Consider the following 8066-nt stretch of genomic DNA (forward strand, 5'->3'; position numbering starts at 1 on the left):
CCACTGCACCACCCCACTTGCACCCACAGCCCTCTCTCTCTAAGTGCAGTTTAAAATTGGAAGTGGGCACCGGCACTCTGGATGAGGCTGAGAAATCCCCATGCCAACTGCCGTTGAATGTGCTCATTCCCAAGGCCCTAAGTGTGTGTTTGCGTGGAATGTCATTGGTGGAAGTGTTTAAGGTGCAAATAAAATTGGGGGGCAGGTTGCCACAGGAATGCGGAAATGGGGTCCATACCCGCACTGCCTGACTTTTCCACTCCCCAAGGTCCTATGTGCATGTTTGTGTGATGATGTGAGGGAGCAGGAGGAGAAAAATATGTGGGGATGGGGAGGAATGGCTGGTTGGGCTTAGCCCTCCAGGGAGCCAGTTCCCCCACTGGCCCCAATAGGCACCTCTGTTGTCAAAATGCCACCCAGGGCATGGAGACCCCAGCCCATCTTACCAGGGCCCAAAGCAGCAGCACTGCAGAGCCTCACGGAGTCAGAGGACACCAACCCAGCCCCACCCCAGCAGAATATCCCTGAATTTGCACAACTTCCAGAATATATAAGACATAGAACATCCAGGTAAGGTTGGGTCCTCCCCCTCCTGGACCTCCCCTTCCCCTGTGATGGGACAGCAGAGGAGCCCAGGTCTACCCGAGGCCCCTGAACCCGAGCCAGGCACTGCTGCTTGTTCCTGCTTTCTTGCCGGCATCATAAATGTCAGGACCCGACCCCCAAGGCCCCGCCCAGATCCCCACACGGGGCCGGCCACCCCCACACCCCGAGCCCCCAGGCCCCCACCCAGACCTGCCAAGGTGCAATGCAGCTTCCAGGCAGCGACTCATGGCTGCCGCCAAGACCTCCAAGGGGCCCCACTAACAACTGCCAGTAGTCCACCCCCCGAGGCAACCCAAGCACCTCCAGAGGGGGTCAACGGCCCCCCAGTCCCAGACACCCCCAGTGAACCCACCTCCAGGGAACATCCGGATACTCCAAACTCAGACCCTCCACCCCCTCACCCACATCATCCAACAGGACAATATCAATGGTCCCCCATCATCACTATGTGATGGAACTGATCAAAGGAGCCCAGAGACTGATTTGAAGTGGAAGCAGAGACTAAATCAAGTGTAATATGATCTAACAAAATATTTCTATGCTGGTTAATGCAGAGAGTTTCTCTATTTTTCCAATTCAAGAGGATAGTTTTCTTAGCGATGCATATGACAGTCAGAACCACGTGAACTAAAGATGTTTCAACCGGGACATCGTCCAGGTTTCCCAGTCAACAAAGAGAGGGGGAAGTTGGGATATGACATTTCAAACACTTTGACAGATCGTCACATACTCTACCCCGAAATTCCTGGACAGGTGGACAGGACCACAGTGCGTGAATGTAATTGTCAGGAATGTTGTTTGTGGAGTGTGTACAGGTGTCAGTCGACACAAACCCCATCTTGAACATCCGATGACCTGTATAGTGTACTCTGTAGAATTTTGTACTGAATTAATTGTAAATTGGAGTGTCTGATCATTTTAAAAGTTTTTAAACAAGTTTGGGACCAGAAGTCAAAGGTGACTGATAGATCCACCTCCCATTTTTCAATGGGGATTGCAATTTTATTGTCTATTTTGGACAGTGTCTTATAAACTTTAGACAGTAGTTTAGGGGGTTTGAGATTATAGAACTCAAATACCCTTGGTGGTGTTGTAATTCTATTTTATTGAGCTTAAATTTTTGTTTGACTACAGATTTAATTTGGTGATATGTATGTGTTTAATTACTCATTTTATCTCATACACATGAAGGCGTCATATTATAGCTACTCACACACACATCTATGGGTGCACTAAGGTTTGTCTCATGGAAATTACATGGAGCTGGCTCCAGAGAGAAGAGATTAAAAATTTTTGATCAGTTAAAAAGAGTGCAAGCAAACGCAATATTATTACAAGAGACTCATAGATCTGCCACATCTGCAGATGAACTTAAAACACCTGAGTTTCCCAGCATGTTCTCTGCCTGCTATAACTCTAGGCAAAGAGGTGTAGCTATTTTAATACACAAAAACAGAAATTTCACAGTATTGGACACAGTTTCTGATCCAGAGGGTAGATTTTTAATGTTGAAAATATCTATACAGAACCAAAGCTTATTTATCGTCAGCATATACTGTCCAAATATTGATGACCCTCCATTCTTTCATAATTTTTTCTCTGTACTCTCCGAACACTTGGATTGTCCACTTATACTTGGAGGTTACTTTAATTTTTGGATGGACACTTTGACAGGCTCAGTACAGCTGGGACTCAGTGCAATTGGCAATCCACTAATGTAGTTAAACAGTACATGAGTGATTATGGGCTTTGTGATGCATGGCGATCTCTTCATCCTAACCATAGAGAGTATGCTTTTTTCTCACACATCCATCACTCTCATTCACGTTTGGATTATTTTCTGTTCAGCAGCTCATTGTTGGCTGACATTTCAGACACTGAGATACACCCCATAGTTGTCAGCGACCATGCTCCGGTTTCTTTAACTCTGGTAAACAAGAAGACAATCCCACCAAACAAAAACTGGAGGTTTAATACATCACTGCTTAAAGACGAAGGTTTTATTGAATTTTTTAAAAAGGAGTGGGCTTTATATTTAGAACATAATGACCTGCCTGGAACATCAGCATCTATTCTCTGGGAGGCAGTATTATTCTCATGTCACGTTGCGTTCTCATATATTTACATTTTAGAGACTTACTTGTCTGTGAAAAGTTCATCAACTCTGCGTCAGCCGAGGTATTCCTTAAATTTGAAGCACATAAGCGGTAGTCTAATGCTATTGGTTAGTTCTGGTCGACGCTCAGTTTCCTATTGCACGGAGTTCTTTGGGGCAGAGGCATGCTTAGCAAAAAAAAAAAAGACGTATTACTATGTGAAGTACTTTGAGACGACTTGCCATGATTTGGCGCTACATAACTTGATATGAATTGAATTGAATTGAATTGAATTGAATTGGTTTTTTGCTTTCACAGGGTCTCTCCTGTGTGGTGGAGAGCCCTCACTGGCTGCGGGGGCAGCGTCCCAACTAGGGAGCTCCAGACCGTCCTCTCCCCAGCCACCTCCACCAGCTCCTCTGGCAGGACCCCAAGGCGTTCCCGGACCAGATTGGAGATGTAACCTCTCCAACATGTCCTTGGTCGACCCGGGGGCCTCCTGCTGGCAGGACATGCCCAAAACACCTCCCCAGGGAGGCGTCCAGGAGGCATCCTGACCAGATGCCCAAACCACCTCAACTGACTCTTTTCGATCCGGAGGAGCAGCGGTTCTATTCCGAGTCCCTCCCAAATGTCCAAGCTCCTCACCCTATCTCTAAGGCTGAGCCCGGCCACCCTACGGAGGAAACTCATTTCGGCCGCTTGTATCCGCAGTCTCGTTCTTTCGGTCATTACCCAAAGCTCATGACCATAGGTGAGGATTGGGACCAGACACAGACAGAGGGAGTCCTGTTAGCTTGATCCAGTGAAAAATATAGATTTTAATGCCGACTCTGCCACAGCGGAAACTTTAAATGTTTATAAATATTACTGATGCTAGCTAGCTAGCTAACTTTAACTTGTGTCATAACATCACAATATTGTACAGATTACTGTCATGTACCAGATAATAAAAATATTATTGGTCACTTTATAAATTGATTCAATAGTATAAACTATAATGAGCTATGTCAGCTGTTTAATACATGTTAAAGCTTCTTTCCGGATTATTTCCCTTTTTCAATCGCACCATCTAGTGGCTGGCAAGCATATCACACCCTATCCATTTATTTTTTTAAGATTTCACGTTTCTGTTTATAAATGTGCTTCTGTAGCCTACAAACAGCTAAAACACGTTATTTTATGAGTATTATTCTCATGTCACATTGCGTTCTCATATATTTACATTTTAGAGACTTACTTGTCCTCAACTCTGCATCGGCCAAGGTATTCCTTAAATTTGAAGCACATAAGCGGTAGTCTAACACTATTGGTTAGTTCTAGTCAATGCTCAGTTTCCTATTGCACGGAACTCTTTGGGGCAGGGTCATGCTTAGCAAAAAAAAAAAGACGTTTTTCTATGTGAAGTTCCTTGAGACGACTTGTAGTGATTTGGCGCTATATAAACATTCTTGAATTCAATTGATTTGAATTGGTTTTTTGCTTTCACAGGGTCTCTCCTGTGTGGTGGAGAGCCCTCACTGGCCATTTTCTGTTAGTAAATCCTTAGTTTTGTTAAATAAGTCAGTTTGTTAAACCCCCGCTCCTCTGTTTGGTCTCCCTTCTTGTGGCACAGCCCAGCACTCCTAGATCGAGTCGTAACAGAGTTTTGTCCATTTCGTGCTACTTTTGTGCCAGAATATCAAATATGCTCAAGTCATCATCAAGTCAACAGATGCAAGTCGATTCAAGTCACAAGTCATTTGAGTTTAAGTCTGAGTCAAGTTGTAAGTCTTTATAGATTTCATCAAGTCAAGTCAAAAGTAAAGAAAATAATGACTCGAGTCTGACTCGAGTCCAAGTCATGTGGCTCAAGTCCACACCTCTCCAAATTACAGTCCCATGCACCTCGTGTTTGGACACACTCCAAGAGGCTCCCTGAAAGCATTAAAGGAGAGGTTTCTACAAACCGCTGCATCAAAACGGGAAAACATAAGTTCTGGAGTACCTGAGTGCGTCCGAAACACGAATGAAAACCAAGTTTGATCAAAAGGCCATCCAACGGGAGTTTCGTTCTGGTGATCAGGTCCTGATGCTGACATCCCAAACCAGCCATTGTCTATCTGCATAACATGAAGAGCCATTTGAAGTTTTGAAAAGAATTACTGATACCACCTACGTTATAAGTACACCCCTCATTACCAAAGAAAGTCCAGAACCGGCCGCATTAACATGTTATAGGCATATAATACTCGTCTACTGGCAGGCCTTTCCTCTGACAGCGCAGTATGTGCAGTCGCCGCCATCCTCTCTCCTTCTGAAGATGATGTGTGCCTGAGAATATCACTGTGTTAGGCCTCGTCTAAATGATTCTCAGACATTGCTCCAATTAGACGACAGATTGACACACCTTGATGAGGAAATCAAAAAAGGGCTGAAAATCCTAATCCAATCCCAGCGGTGTTTGTTCTCAGATGTCCCCACTCACACCACTGTACTCGAACATGAATTCTACCTGCATGAGATGGCGAAATAAAAAACAACAACATCACTACAGAACAAATCCAGTAAAATGGGATCTCACAATACAGAAAACAGAGTATTTAACCCGGTCTGTGGGACACCCTGGATCCAGTCACCTTTTTGGTCTTGTCACACTAGCGCTTTCTGTGTCAGCGCAGGACCACGGCCAACTCAACTCAACTCAACAACTCAAGATAGTGTGTTGACGGTAACAAGATGGCGCCTGTGCTTGGCTTAGCCGCAGTCACCGGCCACTTTTTCAAACTTTTCTCCACTTACCTCCTCTTTTCCACCTTGCTCCTGTCTGCGATCCTCTTCAGTAGTGTCCCTGCTACCATCTCCTATGATCGCCAGACTCTTTTGTCCTTCCGTTCGTTCACGATCGCCCAAAATGCACCGAGGATGTACCATCCTGTTTGTTTACCTGAGTGGCGCACCAGCCCGGAACCAATCGACAGTCCCGAGCTGCCCGCCTCCGGCTATGTTTGTCCGGTCCCGGGAAAACGTCGGAGGAAAAGAGGTAAACGAGCAGGAATCCAGGTGAGAATAAGACTTCTTTTAAAGCGTGGTTTATCTGGTAAACATCGGCGCAATCTTCTAGCTTCTTGTCCTTTGTTTGGTGACCTGAGCTCCACTTCCGCATTCCCGCCAGGCCGCGTTGGGATGCGGTTCATCCGTCCAAGTTTTTTAAGGTCGGTTTATCCTCATTCCTCAGTGGTTTCTCCTCCTGTTCCCTCCATGAGTGGTTTTTATAAACACCGTGGATCTAACCCTGCTAATTTACGTCCACTAACTCCAGCTGTTTCTGTAGTTTCTGATTCCTCCACCTCACTCAGCATGGCTCTATTAAATTCCCTCTCTGTTAACAATAAGTCCTTCCTGCTCAATGATCCAATTCTCTCTAAAAACCTGGATTTTCTGTTTCTGACTGAAGTTTGGCAGCAAACATCTGATTACTCTGGTCTGATTGAACTCTGCCCGAGTAGTTATTCTTTTCTTAGCCAGCCCCGGGGTTCTGGTCGTGGTGGAGGCCTAGCTGTTGTTTTCAGAGACCATCTTCCATGTAGCTCTACAACCTCTGGTCCCTTTGCTTCCTTTGAACTGCAGCTGATTAAAGTCGGGCGTAAGGACCCGTTCTACTGTGCTGTGGTTTATCGTCCACCTGGTCCAAACAGTTCTTTCCTTCAGGAGTTTAGTGACTTTCTATCCTCCACTGTGAAGCTGTCCAGACTTGTGATTGTTGGTGATTTTAACATCCACATTGATGATCTCTCTAATATCTTTGCCATGAATTTCTCCAGCCTTATGGACACCTGCGGCTTTACCCAGCATGTTTCTGGCCCCACACACACCAGGAGACACACTCGAGACCTTGTTTTTACCCTGAGTCTAAATGTTGACAGTGTTTGTCCTGAGGACGTTTATATTTCAGATCACCATAGCATTTTCTTTAACTTGTCAGTTTCTGCGTCCCCACCTCCTGCTCGCCGTATGGTTAGTTCTCATTATCTTAATGAGAGCACAGCTAGCAATTTTCTGCTGCTTTTGATCCACCCTGTTCTTCTGATAATGACCCATATTCCTTAACTTCTCAGTTTAACGAACACTGCCTCTCCATTGTGGACAACATCTGTCCTGTCAGAATCAGATCAGTTCCTGCAGTGAACCCTTCTCCCTGGGTTAATGACAGCCTTCACAGCCTGAAGCCATGGCCGTCTCCAAGTTTAGGTCCTCCACCACCTCTCTTACCTATGGTGTCCCACAAGGTTCTGTGCTGGGGCCTCTGCTCTTCCTCCTCTATCTGCTTCCTCTTCAGCACATCCTGAGCACCTTCAAAGGAATCTCCTACCATCTTTACGCGGATGACATCCAACTGTACATCTCCTTTAAGCCCCATGAAATGTCTAAGCTGCAGCTGTTACACACCTGCTTAGACTCTATCTAAACCTGGATGGCTGGGACCTTTCTACAGCTGAGATCCTCATCTGTGCCCCAGACAAGCTGGTTCCCAAAGTCAGAGACACTCTTGGTCAGCTTGCTTCCCACACCAAACCTTCTGTCAGGAATCTTGGCGTGACCTTTGACCCAGCTCTCACCCTGGATTCTCATGTCAGTTCTCTTGTTCGCTCTTCCTTCTTCCATCTCAGGAAAATTGCTAAGCTGAGTCCCATTCTGTCTCGCTCTGAACTTGAGTCAGTTATCCACACCTTCATCTCCTCACGCTTAGACTACTGTAACTCTCTTTTCACGTGTCTGAGCAGAACCTCCCTGAACCATCTACAGGTGGTTCAGAATGGCTGTGCTCGGCTTCTGACCAAGTCCTTCAAATACACCCACATCACCCCGCTTCTCCTCCAGCTTCACTGGCTGCCAGTCAACTTCAGGGTTCATTTCAAGATCCTGGTTCTAGTCTATAGGGCCTGACATGGACAAGCACCATCTTACATTGGTGAACTTCTTAGTCCCTACACCCCCAGCAGGTCCCTGAGGTCGAGTGACCAAAGCCTACTGGTTGTGCAGTGCACCAGGCTAAAGACCAAAGGTGACAAATCATTTGCTGCTGTGGCCCCCAGACTCTGGAACTCTCTCCCCCTGAGCCTGAGAGCAGTGGACTCAGTGGTCTCCTTCAAAAAGCAGCTGAAGACTCACTTGCTCAAGCTGGCTTTTGTATGACCTTCTTCAACCCTCTCTCTTTATTCTGCTCTCCCCACCTATTCCACCTTCCTCAGGATCCACTGATTTACCTCTTTCCTATTCACTCACTCTCTTTCTTAACATTTTTTCTTTTAAATCCCAATTACCTATTTTTTGCTCATTTTCAATATGTTTTTAAACATTTTCTAAACGCTTTTTTATAGTTTT

The sequence above is a fragment of the Nothobranchius furzeri genome, chromosome 6, assembly GCF_043380555.1.
Source record: "Nothobranchius furzeri strain GRZ-AD chromosome 6, NfurGRZ-RIMD1, whole genome shotgun sequence".
Taxonomy (NCBI): Eukaryota; Metazoa; Chordata; class Actinopteri; order Cyprinodontiformes; family Nothobranchiidae; genus Nothobranchius; species Nothobranchius furzeri.